The sequence below is a fragment of the Pleurodeles waltl genome, chromosome 7 (assembly GCF_031143425.1).
Source record: "Pleurodeles waltl isolate 20211129_DDA chromosome 7, aPleWal1.hap1.20221129, whole genome shotgun sequence".
NCBI lineage: Eukaryota > Metazoa > Chordata > Amphibia > Caudata > Salamandridae > Pleurodeles > Pleurodeles waltl.
Genome location: NC_090446.1, coordinates 559,890,962 through 559,906,989, shown reverse-complemented (window position 1 = coordinate 559,906,989; position 16,028 = coordinate 559,890,962). Strand labels below are relative to the sequence as shown.

Sequence of the window (16,028 nt, the reverse complement as noted above, 5' to 3'; positions counted from 1 at the left end):
TGAGGCACTGGTAACACATTATTTACAGCAGAATGAGAATGACAACCACCGTAGTGAGAAGTGATACTCAGAAGAGATAGTTGTGTATCTTTGTTAACGCAGTTTCTGATAAACACAGAGTTCCCTCTGCAGATACTTAAGCTTTGAAACAGCATGTACTGGCTTGTAGCCACACTGGTGCAAAGTGCAAAATGTTGGAACAACTTACCTATCCACCTCAGACAGTCGCCCTTGCTACCTCAATTCAGGAAGGACCTCAAAACCTGGCTCTTCGACTGAACCCTGAAGACACACTCCACAGCGCCTTGAGACCCTATGGGTGAGTATCTCGCTCTAAAAATGACTGACTGCTTGATTGAAAGTTCTCACTTATGGCCTAAAGGAGTTTGTTAGATAGTGCAGGAACAGTGAAAGGCTTTAGATGAAGAAAAACACAATCACTGATCAAGCAGTGGAGATTCTCACATTCTTTGATTCTACAATGTTCACGAAGATCCACATTTCAGTTCGCCACAGAAATGTACCCAGTTCAACTCAAAACACTGGAAGAAAGATGCAATGAAAAAAAATGCTTTACAGTGCGCAGAGGAGTCCGGTTCACACACGCAGTGTCTAAGCCAATACCAAATATCTGGTGATGCAAGAGTGCTGTTATCCATCATCTACAAGCCACAACCCACCTTTCCATGCAAATCACACATACCCTCTTCTTTGTGGTCCAACAGGTCATCTAACAGACAAAAAAAGATGATGGCGGGAGGGTGGGAATTCTTGGGGCTGACACTACCTCTCTGGAAAGTTCTAGCTATTCAAAACAGCGTAATTTACCACCTTATGAAATGCAAGGAAAAGCCCTCAAAACCAGCACAAATGTAAGTGGCATAGGCTCTCTGTGCTCTACATTGAGACTCAGCACCAAGAGATTGAGTGAAAGCAGATAGATATATCGGTGTAACAAAAACACATCCCTTCTACATCCTAATTCTCTCCTAATCCCAACCAAGCTAAAGATCCCCAAGCAGAGGAATGGTGAAGGTAAAAAAAAAAAAGAGTACTGGGTAGCTGGACTCCAAGGAAATAAAATTAGAAAAACGTTTTAGGTCAAACTGCTAATTACTTACAGAAGATATATAAGTCTCTTTCAGGAATAATGCTGAAAATGGTAGCCTACATGGGTAGCATAAAAAATGCTACACCCAGGCCTATATTTGCAAAAAGAAGCCAGAGGCTACTGTGTTCTGGTAGAACCTACTCAGATGTTTGCAGGAGATGACACATGCAAGAAGTAGTAATATTGGTTACAGGAACAGGATCCATTGTTTGATAGCGACTAACTTTCCAGCATCACACCACCACAAATGTAAAAAGAAATAACCCAAAAAAGTTTTCCTGGCACAGTGCAAATAAAAACATGAAGCACATCTAACATCTACATCATAATGTGCATTCTTGGTTGAGGAGGAATAGCAGTATGACAAGAGGGCCAGAACATAGATCACCTAGAAACTGCCAACAACGTTTGCACATAAGAGGATCAGGGCAACCATTTCTCCTGAAGAAAAAAATCGGGCAAGGGCCACCAAGTATTTGGAGAATGCCATGATGTTGTTCAAAGCAAGAGTTAGTGTGATTAATACCTGGGCCAATATCCACCAGTAGAATGTGTACACTTGCTTCATTATAGAGACTAGCCTGTTTATCTTCTGGCAATGGAGAGAACACTCAAGTTGTCAGAGGAAAGACAGCCAAATGAGTGTCCTTGCTAGGAAATAATCTACTGAAGCTATACAGTTGTAGGGATGAACAGAGCACTGGACCTTGTTAAGGGACCTTGCCTCAAATTCAGCTGGGAAGACTTCCCCGGACGGAGGTCAAGATATCAAAGAACCAAACCAAAGGTATCGACAATGTTGTGGTTGTTTCCACTTATGGTGTGTGTGTAGCAGTCTGCTTAGACAGCCCTCTCTCAAGTTGAGCACCCACCCCTTCAATCCAGGACATGGACGGGAGACCAGCTGAGAGATTGCCCACTCTTAGATCTTCACTCCATTCAAAGGTGTAGCAAGAATTGAATTCTGTCTTGTTTCTGATGTAAAATGATTATTTTCATCACACCTACTGTGTACTTGACCAATGACAAGAAGTCCTTTAGTGTCAAAAAACAAACATCAAAATCAAATATAGCACATTTATGTGGTGGGATGTATCCGGTGTGTCCTCTAAAGGGCTTATAGGGAGATCTCCGAAAAAAACCGTCCCAAACTAATTTAGAAGAATGGGATAGCCTACTAACATACTCAGAGCATATGCAGACTGTTTCAATGATGGAAGCTGAGGTGGCTGGATTACAAATGATTTGGATGAGTGGTCCTGTAACTTAAACAGAGGTAAAGTTAGGCAGGGTGCATGTCCTTCTCTAGCTTGCCAGGGGGAACACATTTGACGCAGAACTGCAAAGGTACAACAAAACAGTGAAACTGCCAGGTTATCTTGGAAATCCCTTCAAGAAAGTAATTATGGATTCTGTGATATCCATCGCTCTTCTCAGCGGAAGAAAGATTCTCTCAAGTCTAATGTCTTATGAGCTAGATTCTTATCGATGTCAGTTCGCTGAAACCTTAAAAAGAAAGAGTCTGAAGGACTAAAGTGAAGCTTTATATGGCCCAGTCCCAAAACAGAGCCCAAAAAGGTATAACCTGTACCATTCTGAGCCACAGTTTCCTTACTTGCAAAGGGGACATGGCTGCATACTATGATAGTGCCATACTTGGAACCACCTGACCTCAAAGATTAGTCTTTGGATGGAAACAGAAGATGCAAGAATTCAGAGTATCCCTGAATTCCCTGGATGATGGCTTAAGTTTACTTGATGGTTCTTCAGAAATAGAGACACTGTAAAGGAAATAATGCAGCAGACACCACCATAAATGAAAGGGAGCCTGGCCATGCATAATTCATAGAACAAGGGTTTGGACATTGCTGAAACTGTCTCAAACAGTGTCGTGTTTCATACCAAAGACAGATCAACTGTACAAAAACTCATATGTATGCACTAAACCAGTAGTTTTTTGTTCATCCAAATAAATGCTGCCTCCAGCTACTGAGTTCCAGTGAGGCCACTGCAAAGAGAATCACCACAAAGATAACTACAGGCATCTTTATGTTATCCACCACATCTGCTGAAGGCTTAAGGACATAGGTTAGCACAGTCTATGGTTTGTGAACAAGGCACGGCTGGCGTTGCCATTGCAAGCCCCAACTGCAGGACTGTGAGTTACGCACTCCAAACTCCAATTCTGCTTCACATCACCGATTCCACAATACTAACCAAACCCAATGTAAGATGCCAGGGTAAGGGAAGATGCTGACGTAATCATGGATCACATACAGCCCATTCATTTTCTTCTTATTGAAATATCTACTTATTAAATGTTTAATTCCCTTCTAGTTTTCTCTTGTTTGGCAGTGTCTCCAATAAAGAATGGCCTATGGCTTTAGCAAAGCCAGAGTTAAAAGAGGTGCAGTTTGACACCGGTTGGGCTTCACCGAGATGCAGGTAAATAGTACAGGCGGAAGCATTACAGTTTTATATTAATTGTGATACAGCACTATTAAAATCTCAGTTGACAAAACTTTTAACACGGGCAGTACAGTAAGGCCAAGCCACATTGAGGTTTAGGCAGTGTTGAGAGGCAGAGGCGCCCGGAGTCTACCTCATGCCAGATGCAATGCGAGATGCCACGATGCATTATGGCACAGTCTGAGAAAGGCAGAGAAGTACTGCGGTGCAATCACAAGGGCTCACAAGGTAGCAACAAGCTGTCCACAGGAGCTAAGCTTACACCCCACCACAGCTGCTCGATATACAGAGGCTGACAGTACCGCGGTGTAGTCTGAGAGGCGCTGAGGCGCAGTCACAGCCAATCCATGGACCAAGGCCAGAAAGGTTCAGAACGATGCGGGGCAGACAGCGTACTATCTTGCTAGTCTCAATTGAGTGTCAGTGTTTGATACTAAGGTGTTCACTAGTCTAAGAAGCAGATTTTCAACAAGGGAACTGGAATGTGCGACGTGGATATTGTGGTTACTACTAGTAAGAAGTGAACAGTGACGCAGTGAGGCTTTGTTAGTTATAGTGAATGAGAATGTAGGCCTCAACTAAGAACTGGGGTGGTGCAGATGTATACGTTTTGGGCCACTCATCACCTAAAAGCCCTGAGCCTGATTTCCGGAAGGCTCCCTCTGTGAGAAAACTAGAGCGAAAGAGCAGGACAAAAACACTTGAAGTAAACCTCTACTCATTCGAAAAACTGATGATTGTATAAGTGACGGGCTTGGCTGGAGGGAAAAACACTCTGCAATATCCTCTCCTGCCACTTAAACTCTGTATACACTGGAACCTTTGTTCCCAGTAAACAACTATTAAACACGGCTAAGGATATTATTCCCAACAGGTGATAATTATGAAACCTGCAAATGAAGACGTGATTCACGGCATGCCTGCTGTAAACAACGCTACTCAAAACAATTTAGGTCAGTTTAAAAATAAATTGATTTTCTATTTAAAAAAAATAAGATAAACAGAGCTTCTTGTAGCTTTGACCTAAAGCTTCGCTTATGATGTGCTTTGCATTTTTAAAATTCTTCTGTTGCATCACCATTCTTGATGCAGACCTTGGGTCGAATCACACTAAGGCTCTGGAGTTTTTCCAGACCAAATGATGAGAAAGGTCAGGACAGCCACAAAGTTTTATATGTTGATATCAGATGAGGCCGTCGGCAAGAATAACCTCATTTGTGAATCACCAGGTGCACTTGCCTAGGGTGTCCCCACATTCCTTTTACCACCATAGTGTAGGGAAGGACGGATGGATGCCCTGGTGGGCTAGATGGAAACTAAGAACTCTGATCCATGAAGGAGGCAGGAGCTCCTGCCCCAACCACCGCTTCCTTTGCTTCTACACGAACACACATCACGTACATAGGTACGGTATGTAAAGCATCAGATGCACAGGTGGAAGTATGAAGCAGGCAGAAAGTAGCTAGCACTAATTTTGGAACAGGAATGCATGGTGTACAGTCATGTTCCCTTGCCCTCAGTGCCCAACTGTGAGTATAAGGTAGCCTTTTATTTTGCCCCAAGCTTCGCACAAATCTAATGTATGCTCAGATTCCCAGGGGTGTCCCTTGGCATGAGTGAGGTCCTTGTTCTGTGTTGGGACCTTGTGGGTGGACCAAGCATGCCTGCTCTGACAGTGGGCTACCATCCCTGTCACTGGTTTAGAAAATCGAGCCGAGACGGTAGAGGACAATGTTTGTGAGTCCATAGTTGTGACCAGATCTTTTTATCTGTGTGCACTGGAGAGAAGACATACTTGCTCAGTCATCTAAAGTTTTGGTTGTATGCGCTAACCCAGGTCTTAGCGCTAATATTCCAAGTGAATATTGTGCGTCTTTGTTGAAGTGACCTTTGAGGTACATGCATTGAGTGGATGAGAGAACCAGAGTAATGGAGGCCTGTGGAATCCATTTTGGAATGCCTCTGCCCCAGCCTTATGCACATGATAGAAGTGAGGTTGTTTTCCAGAAAGTGAAAGCGTATTGCTGACATTCCTAAAGCTTAGAGGAGGTTATCTATACAATGAAGTGGGGAGAGAAGGGAACACTCCTTAAGAAATTCTATTAGGCTTTTTGCTGAGAAGGGCTGCTGATTAGTCTTCCTGTAGATCCGCTATTTGGTAGATGGTGAGGGTGAAGGATTAGACTGCAGTCTCTGATATTCAGGGTGAAAGGGATCCTCAGAGTACCTCTGGGCAACCTGTTTGCCTAACAGCAAACTTGCCAGTGATATGGCCCGAATCTGTCACTTGCTGGAAATAGCAGATCTCTTGACCTGAAGCGCCTAGGAGTCTGCCTGCCTACTGAGAGAGGGAAGAAGCCTACCAGCCCTGCAGGAGAAGTGCTTGTCCAGGAGGACCCAGGTGCAGTGTAACCCCAGTGATGGTAGAGTCTACCAGAGAAGGAGGATGGAGGAGAGTGATCTCTTTACCTTGGATCTCAGCAGGTATTGGGCTTTGCATTTGTGGTTCCAGGGGTGACTGGAAGATTGCACCTGACTGACGTGAGCCACCGTGCTGACTGAAAGGGGGCCTGCCGGGGTTGTGCTGCACCTGAAGTTGGCCTGACCGTCAGTACATTAAGAGCAGCTGCATGGGTCAACCACATACTAAGAACACCTGCCCACCGTTTATACTTGGCCCAGTTTTGTAGAGCCACAGTAGAATGGACACCAGGACAACAGAGGAAAGCCATTCCAATGTCCACAGCTGGAGTCCAGTAGTAGTCCTTGCTTTCCCCATGCCCCTTCAGCACGCCCACGCCTCTTCCCCCTGGTGACAGGGTCTGACAACTATCCAGCAACTTGAACTCACAGGGGCAACACGTTTGTTTTCGTCACCCATTCACTTCAGTGTCCCATCTGCCATACGTATGGCATACCCAGCTTAGCTGCATAAAAAGCTAGAGCAAAGTCTTTAGAGCTCCGGTCTAGAATCTTATGCGAAAACCTGTTTGCAGGCTATCAGGGATTAGTATTAGTCTTCAATTGGTGTCAAAGCATACAAATGCCAAGGGTACCTAAGAAATGTTGCAACTATTTACTCCCTCCCATGACAGGGAGAGATGATGCTTCGTCCCAGCCTTCAAGAGTCTCCTATTTGCACCCGAAGTCTAAGGAAAGGTAGAAAATTGCAAACTATAAAAAACAAAACTGCTTTTGAAGCCAATTTTAGTTTATTTTTCTGTCGCTCCCTTCTTGTCCCGAGACCAGAGAAGCAGGGCAGAACTACAGGTATCAAAGGGCAAGACAGGGGTCCCAACTGCTGTCTCTGACTACCTTTAAGTCATGCCCATTCTGCCCTAAACATCTTTAAGTTGCCCTCTCTGCCTCTGCGGAGCTGCTTCTAAACGAGAGAACAAGGAATGCTGCACCACTGACAAAAACAGACAACATCTCTGTCAGTGCAGCACCACGGCATCAGCCAGCTAAGAGGCCAGCAGTGTAAATCCAGTCCAAGTAGGGTTGGCAGTGTACAGGGTGATGGTGCAACCTCGCCAGCTGTATGGAGTGAGAGTCCGAGCCTCCCTCTTGGACAGACATACTTGCTGCACTGTGTGCAGTGCTTTCTTCCGCGATGCAGTTGTACTGAATTGTACTGTATGGAGACATCTAGACAGCACTTATCTTTGGCACCGAGATGCCTGGGCCCTGGTACAGCTGCAACGACGCCCAGTGGTATGACAGTCTCATATCAGCCCAGCTATGTCTTTTTATAGCCAAACTACAAGGCGGAGAGCATTTTACTTGCCTGCGGTAGGGCCCGTGACACCCCTGCTACATCTGATTGTTTTTAATACAGAATAAGCCAAGCCTGCTGGGCATAACCAGTTCATGTCAACATGTTGCAGGCTTTATTTTAAAATGATTTCTATATTTTATATAGCCGTTGAGCAAGAGACCCACACTGAACAAATGGAAAATGTTGCCTCTCCATCAATCGTGATTTTTTTTTTAAATCAAAGCAATATCTCCTTTATGGTCCATACGATGGGAACTTTGAAGGACCAAATCTAACGTGTCTACTCTTTTCGAAGACCCATACCCTTGGGATGGTCTTTTTTTTATTTTTGACCAGTGGGCAGACTGCCTGATTTGATGACCCCCTCATGGTCAGTCACTTACTGGAATTTAAGACCGACGTTAAAGAAACAGCTTGAAAGCTGGATGACATTTCCATTGTTGATAATGTCCTTAAAAATTAGAAGCAAAATTAGAAGCATTTTGCCCGAGTAAATCGCAATACGAGCCTCAAGCGTCTTTCATTCGCAGTATGTTTGTTTAGTGCAGGGGCTTCTGCTATCAACAACAGTATAAAACGACTGTACAAATGCTAGTTACTTTTGTCTTTATACTGCTTGCTTGAATTTAAACCAACGCGCTTAATGGAAATGTAAACCAAATTAACGGCATGATATAGCAAAGAGGATTAACTCAGTTCAAGTGGGTAAAGGGATCTAACAACGCAGTTAAATCCGAAAACTGGCATTCGTGTTTAAAAGACCCTTTCATGAGAAGTTTTGCTCTCTCAAGCTGATCAGACAGTGTAATAATGTGGCCTCCTTCAGATACCGGAAGCCACACTGTTCTTTAATTATTTTCCCAGAAACCTTTCATTCTAATTCATTTAACTGATACGAATTCACAATGCCCAGGTCCTAATGTAATAGTCACATTTACTTCCATCAGTGACTTCCATATTTTTCTTTATCAACCCTTCATTCAAAGAGAAGTCAATGTCTAAGACGTTATCAGACTGTAGATGGTCTACCACTTTTAGTGTTTTTATGAGACATCCAGTAAAAATAAGGGAGTGACCAGGACCACCCTTAACAACTTAAGTTGGTATCTCTCCCCCAATTACTTGACATCACGAGCCCCTCACTGGGGTAGAAGATGCAGGAAACAGATTTTCCCGGCCCAATACTGCATGTGGTTCCTGACACAGGACTGTATTCTCGCCCTGCTTTAGCTGCGGAAAGAACGTGTAGGAACAAACTTGGTTTTACTGAGTGTTCAAGCATCTGGTAAAACATGTTCTCACCATGAACACGTCTTCCTCAGGCTCCTCAAGGGGACCATAGAGTTTACAATTCCAAGTCATTAAAAACCTGAGAGGAGACTCTGTTTCTCTGCCAGGGAATTCTCATCAATAGTCAAAAGCACTGAATATTCCAGCCTATGAGCAGGGACCCCAGAGCATGTATAGATATATGTATATAAATATATAGCATAAAAAATGTACGAAGTACTTTAATAGACATATATATTCATGTGTGTATATATACACACACACCCATTTACATATATGTATTCAGCCTATATCAAAGGCTGAAAATGCACAATTTACATTGAGTTTTCCTTTGATAAACCTCTTACTAGGCTCAAACATTTCTGTCAATCAGAAAGAGGGAGCATAAATTGCAAAAAACAGCCTTTATTGAAGAGACATTGTTACGGGATACAAAGGTATTGTTGGCCAATAGGCTGCATTAAAAGCATAGCAAGAACATACTGGTACCGTGCATTTAAGACTTCCAGGAACTCCTGTATCCCATTATGCTCCAAAGGTGACAGTTAGGTCAGTTTTTTTTCTAGCTCCTTCAAGGAGGACCCTGGAGCACTGAGCTCTCTCAGTATTTTGGCTTTTTGTCAAAAATTGCTTTATAAAAATAATGTGACAGGAATTTAAATTTTTGCTGTTAAAATACCCTCTCTTTTCATTAAGTGTCCTGCCTGTGGCAAAAAGAAGGCACAGGCTGATCCCCACTCAGTCTGCATCTTATGTCTACCTGATACTCATCTGCCAGAGTCTTGCCACAATTGCCCAAAACTCTCTAAAAGAACTTGCCAAAATAGAGAGAAAATGCATCTCCCTGGTCTTCAGGAGAGAGAAAAAATTGAAACAGCAGGAGGACCTCTTCTATCTTCCTCCAAGAAAACTAACTTTCTTTACAAGGTTCCCTCTAGAGGCAGATCTCCTGACAGACGAGAAAAAAGGAAAACAAGATCAGCATCGACCTATTTGCTCCCCGTCAGAATCAACGTCAAAAGTGCTCTTACTGCCGCCCTGGATGTTGAAATGACGACAACTGACTTCGAGTGACTCTACACCCAAACAGTCTCCATTAACGGCAAAACACAATCCCACGCCGTCAAAGCCCATGTCGTCGAGGGAAGCCCCATCGTAGTACCACCGGCACTCAACTTCAATGCAGGAGAAGTCTCCGTTTATGGCAGGTTTCCACTGGTCGACATCAAGGCAAGTACACCCTCCATTGACTGCTGGACATCGTTGGTTGATGTCGAGGCATACCATGGCAAAAACTCTATCGGCGGTGTCCCATCACCATTCAACATCGAGACACACTTCATCTAGACAGTCTTGTCAATGGCAACCAGTCACCGCTCGACACTGAGGCATATGTCTCAGTTGGCAGCAACTAGACGCCATTCAAAGTCGAGACAGGCATCTCCATTTGCGGCAACCAGGCGCCCCTAGATGTAGAGAGAGACCCCTTCATTGGTGGCAACTAGATACCAATTGACATCAAGACAGAATCTCCTACGCAGTATCTGTCGACAGAGCAAGGCGCTGCTCAATGTCGAGACCTCACTCACCGTCTAAGCATCGTGAATCATCCACAAGACTACCGTCGACCACACGTCGTCGTTCGTCATCGAGGTACCATTCACCTGCGGACAGGCCTACGTCACATCGCTTATCTACTAGACAAGTGTCACAGGGAAGAGCTTCAGCTGCTTCTTCAGGAGCTTCCTCCCACTCTTTTGCAGAGCGACAAAGATAATCAGAGGCTCCCCAGACCCCTATTCGCCTCTCTCCACGATGGCTGGAAAGATTCTGCAACTGGCCTGTTGCATAGACTCCGGATTCATAATACCCACAAACATATTCACCTTCACTCACTCCTCCGCGGACACCATCTCTGAAAACAACTCCGCAAGGCAAGACTCCTCTAGCCTGTTTGGCAGAAGCCAGCTCTCCTATGTCTCCAACAAAATCCAGGTTTCATAGTAAGACAACTCCTCGGAGCAGAACCAGGTCACGGACAAGAAGTAGATCTCGACGCAGGACCATAACAAGATCCTCTTCACCTGCCCGAAGATCTTGAAGTTCTCAATCACGCCACTGCGCACATAGATCCCCTTTATGGTCTATGTCCACAAGATCATCAAAGAGGGATTACTCACCAACACTTCCGGACACTCCACCAATGAGAGTATCCCTACTGGATGACCTAAATAAGTTCAATGAGGTGTTGTTTAGAGGAGCTGCTAAGCTGAACACTAATATTCCAGCACCTGGTACAACCTCATCTTTCATTTTCGACATCTCACATCATAGGTCTTCCTCAAGACCACTGCTGCAATTGGTCCCAGGTCTTTTCCAACCAGTGATGGACATTTTGACTTACCCCAGTTTCCCTTCGAGCAGCTCAAGCGACAATTTTAAAGAAATATAAGGATCTGGATCAAGACCCTTTATTTCTAAGAACCAACCCTCCACTAAGTGATTCAGTTATCATAGCCGCCGCCAAGAAAATGCACTCCACTGCAGCTTCATCTTCTGTTCCTCCGGACAAGGAGAGTAAACAAATAGATTCCTTTGGCAGAAAAATGTGCGGCACATCGGGCTCATTTATGAAGGTTTCTAAGCTGCAGCTTTACTGGGGCGATATGATAGGTCTCTCAGGGATAGGTCTCTCAGTGACTCACTGGCCAGATTTACAGAAAAGCTAACTAGGGAAGACAGACAGGACTTCAATGTGATCCTGCAAGAAGGAGGTTTTATGCGGCTGCATAGGGCTCACACTTGGTGGCGCTCGGATACCCACACAGTATATGTGCCAAACGCTAATCATGGCTTTGTGTTTCAGGTCTTAAACCAGAGGCCCAGCAGTGCATCCTGAACCTTCCTTTCACTGGCAACTCATTGTTTGGTTCACACACGGATAATGAGATTTCATGGATGAAAACTAAGTAAGACACACTAAAGGCCGTGGGCCTAGAGAAAGTAAAAGAATTCTGTTGAAGGCATCCCTACCATCCGAGGGTTCAAATCCCTCCCTAGGCGTCCCGTCATCAACAACATCTACAAGCCAAATCTCAGTACCACCCCGGAAGATCAGCACGTGGACGAGAAGCTAATCAACAACCATCAGCTTCCTCTAAGACACCAAGCAAACAATGATTTGTCACTTCTCCTGTCGCTGTTACCCACTCCAGTGGGGGTGGGGGGGAATGGTGGGGGGGAGTATCACCATGTGAACAAGTGGCACACCATCACCAGCGACAACTGGGTCTTAAATATTGTAGAGAATGGATACTCACTTCGCTTCAAGTCCCCCCTCTGTCTGTTCCACCTTCAAAATCCTCTTGCCACCAGCAGAAGCTGCTGCAGAACGAAGTCCCCACTCTACTTTGCAAGCAGACAATATAGGAGAATCCACTCTCTCAAAGGGGAGTAGGAGTATACTCATGGTATTTCCTCATAAAGAAATAAAGGCCCAAAGGTAGAATTCAGGCCCTTTTTGGACTTGCATCTGCTAAACACACACATACGCAAGGAAACGTTCAGAATGCTTGCGCTCCATCAGATATACCCATCAGGGTGATTGGATGTGTTCCATCGATCTCCAGGATGTCTACTTCCACATCCCAATCGCCAGGAAGCATCAGAAGTTCCTACGGTTCAAAGTGGCATTCAAACATTACCAGGTCAAGGTGCGACCGTTCAGCCTGAAATCAGCACTCCACACATCCTCCAAGTGCATGGACGTTGTAGCAGTAGCCTTAAGAAAGAAAATAATATTTGTCTACTCATACTTAAACAGCTGGTTGGTAAAAAGCTCCTCTCCAGATCAGACGAGAGAACACTACCAAATCTGCATCAACACTGTTCAATCTTTAGATCTACAGATCAATGTAAAAAATCAATCCAGATTCCAACCCAAAGACTACACTACCTAGGTGAGACTCTGGACACAAAAGTCACAAAACTGTTTCCTTTGGAGTAGAGATTATCCTCAATTGCTCAGAAGTGTGCCAATCTCCTTCCCACTCCACACCCATCGGCCAGACAGATGTCGTCTCTTCTGCAATTATAGGCTTCATGCATCTGCCTTGTTCCCAATGACAGACTGTACATGAGACCGCTGCAGCAGAATCAGGAGGGTCAGTGGAATCAATTCACAGACCATTAGGGCAACAAGCTAACCCTGTCTCGGGCTGCAAAAACATCACTATTGTGGGGGTCTCATCAACTAAATCTGCTGATCGGTGTCCCCTTTCACCATGCCACTCCTACGTAACACTCATAACAGATGCGTCTCTCCAAGGCTGCGGTGCTCACCCGGGTTCCCTACAGACTCAGGGCCTGTGGTCGGCTAAGGAGCAACAATACCATATCAACATGTTGGAGCTGCAGGTGGTCCATATAGCCCAAAATTTCTTTTATGCATCTATTCAAGCCAGCTCTCTCCTGATCCAAACAGACAACAAAACCATAATGCACTATCTAAACAAGCAAGGAGGCACGGGCTCCCGCCCTCTAGCACTGGAAGCGCAGGAAATCTGGAGCTGGTTCATAGTGAGAAAGTTGACAATCTAAGCAATTCACCTGCCAGGAGACCAGAACACACAAGCGGACTCTCTAAGTGGAAACTTTGCTGCAACGCATGACTGCATTCTGCACAACAATGTTGTACAAGATATTTTTTTAGAATGGGGCATTCACAAATAGACTTGTTTGCAGACGAAAACAACAAAAAATGCTCAAAAGCCGCATTCAAGTTCTACCGACCAGGAACAAAGGGGAATGCCCCTTTGATAGACAGGTCAGGTACACTTCTTTACGTGTTTTCTCCCATTCTGTTGATCTCAACAGTCATCAATAAACTGTACAAAGCCAGGACCAGAATGACTCTGATATCCCCAGAATGGCCCGCCAGTGGTGGTACCTGGATCTCCACCACCTGTCAGAAAGGAGAAAGAAGGCTGCCATGCTGACCGGATCCCCTCTTTAAGTTAAGAGGGCAGATTTTCAACCCCAGCTTTTGCTCGCCGAGCTTGACACCATAATCAAGTGACATCATAATCCTTCATAATCATAATCCTTAATCCCTCCAATATGGACACTTAGGTTCTCACACAAATGCATGAACATTTGTAGGGAGTCCGAAAGACCATCAACCCAGCGTTTTCAATGCTTTTCAGTGGAAAAGATTTTACATGTGGCATGCTCAAAATAACTTACATCCAATTCTAGGGCAGGAGGAGGTAATATTACCTTAAATCCTCTATTTAGCAAAACCTGGTCTATAATTCACCTCTATTAGGGTATATCTTGCAGGGTTCACAGCATGCAGAAAGCCCCCTACATAGATGTAATTCTTCCAAATGCCTGTTGCAAAATATCTTTTTAGTGGGTCTGAAGAAAGTGTCCCCACCTGTCCATTCCCCCTCTCCTCCTTGGAATTGAATGTGGTGGTTTTGAAAATCATGGCCCCCCCCCTTTCAACGCTTTACATAAAGCATTCCTGCAGCACCTTATCTGGAAAACTGCTTTTCTTGTGGCTATTACTTCGGCACACAGAGTCAGCGAGATTCAGTCTCTGTGCCAAAGAGTCTTACACTGTGGTCCAAGCTAACAGGGTGGTGATGAGAACTCATCTGAGCTTTCTTCCCAAGGTGCTGTCTGATTTCCACATTAACCAGACAATTCACTCCAGACATTCTTTCCTAATCTGTTCACACCAGGGGAAAGAGCATTGCATTATTTAGAACTGAAGAGAGTGCTAAAATTGTATTTAGACAAGACCAAAGCCATCAGACAATCTGACCATTTGTTTGCTAAGTATGGCCCTATGAGGGCAGCCATCGCCTCCTCTAAGCAGACCATTTCTAGGTGAATAGTTTTTTTGCATTCTGTTCACTTACCAATTAGCCAACAAACAGTAACCTACCAGACCTAAAGCCTACTCTACCTGGGGCAAGGCAGCAACAGCATCCCTATCAAGGAATGTTCCCATCTCCGAAATCTGCAAAGCTGTTACTTGGAGACTGGTTCATAATTTCACAAGGCATTTCTGTCTAGATTCAGATAATAAGACAGACACCCAAGTAGGGCAGGCCTCTTTGAGGAATCTACTCCAATGATGATGAAACCTGCTTGTGCTTGCTCTTGATTCATCCACAGGGTTGTGGGGTGGGCTTGCTATTCTATTCAGTTCTTATGACTATTGATGAGGATCCCCTGGAAAAGAGAGATAAGTTACTTACCTGTAATCCTAGTTCTCTTCCAAGGGAATCCTCATCAAAGTCATAAGCAACCCGCCCACCTCCCGATGAATCTTGCAAGCAGCAGTTTGTACATGTCTGTGTTCTGTTTTTCATGTCACCGTAAAAAAATACTGACCTAACTGTCACCTTTGGGGCACGATGGGATACAGGAGCTCATGGAAATCTTAAAGGCACAGTGCCAGTATTCTCTTGTTATGCTTTTAAAGCAGCCTATTGGCTAACAATGCCTTTGTATGCACTTGCAGTTTCTCGTCAATAAAGGCTGTGTTTACCAATGTATGCTCTCTCTTTCTGATTTACAGAAATGTTTGAGTCTGGTAAAAGGTTTATCAAAGGAAAACTCAATGTAAATTGGGCATTGTTAGCCGTTGATATAGGCTGCATAGATATATGCAGCCTATACGTATGTAGATATATATGTCTATTAAAGTACTACGTACATTTTTTATGACATATATATATATATATATGGAAAATGTCACTTACCCATTGTACATCTGTTCGTGGCATGAGGCGCTGCAGATTCACATGCTGTGCATTATCCTGCCATCTAGTGTTGGGCTCGGAGTGTTACAAGTTGTTTTTCTTCGAAGAAGTCTTTTCGAGTCACGAGACCGAGGGACTCCTCCCTTTCGGCTTCATTGCGCATGGGCGTCGACTCCATCTTAGATTGTTTTCCCCGCAGAGGGTGAGGTAGGAGTTGTGTATATAGTAAAAGTGCCCATGCAATGGAGTGAGTATGTATGTACATAATGTGTATAAAAAATAGTATATATTTACAAATTTACAAATGTACAAGTTTCATCAACTTATAACGGCTACAGGCTCCCAGGGAGGTGGGAGGGCGCATGTGAATCTGCAGTGTCTCATGCCACGAACAGATGTACACTGGGTAAGTGACATTTTCCGTTCGATGGCATGTGTAGCTGCAGATACACATGCTGTGCATAGACTAGTAAGCAGTTATCTCCCCAAAAGCGGTGGTTTAGCCTGTAGGAGTTGAAGTTGTCTGAAATAATGTTCGTAATACAGCCTGTCCTACTGTGGCTTGCTGTGTTGTTAACACATCTACACAGTAATGTTTTGTGAA

The 16,028-nt window shown here is 44.4% G+C and overlaps 1 protein-coding gene across 3 annotated transcripts in view; it reads right to left on the bottom strand.

Annotated features, from left to right (window-relative positions):
• Positions 1-16,028, bottom strand: part of TEP1 (telomerase associated protein 1) — a 1,055,001-nt gene that overhangs the window by 294,382 nt on the left and 744,591 nt on the right. The window lies entirely within an intron of this gene.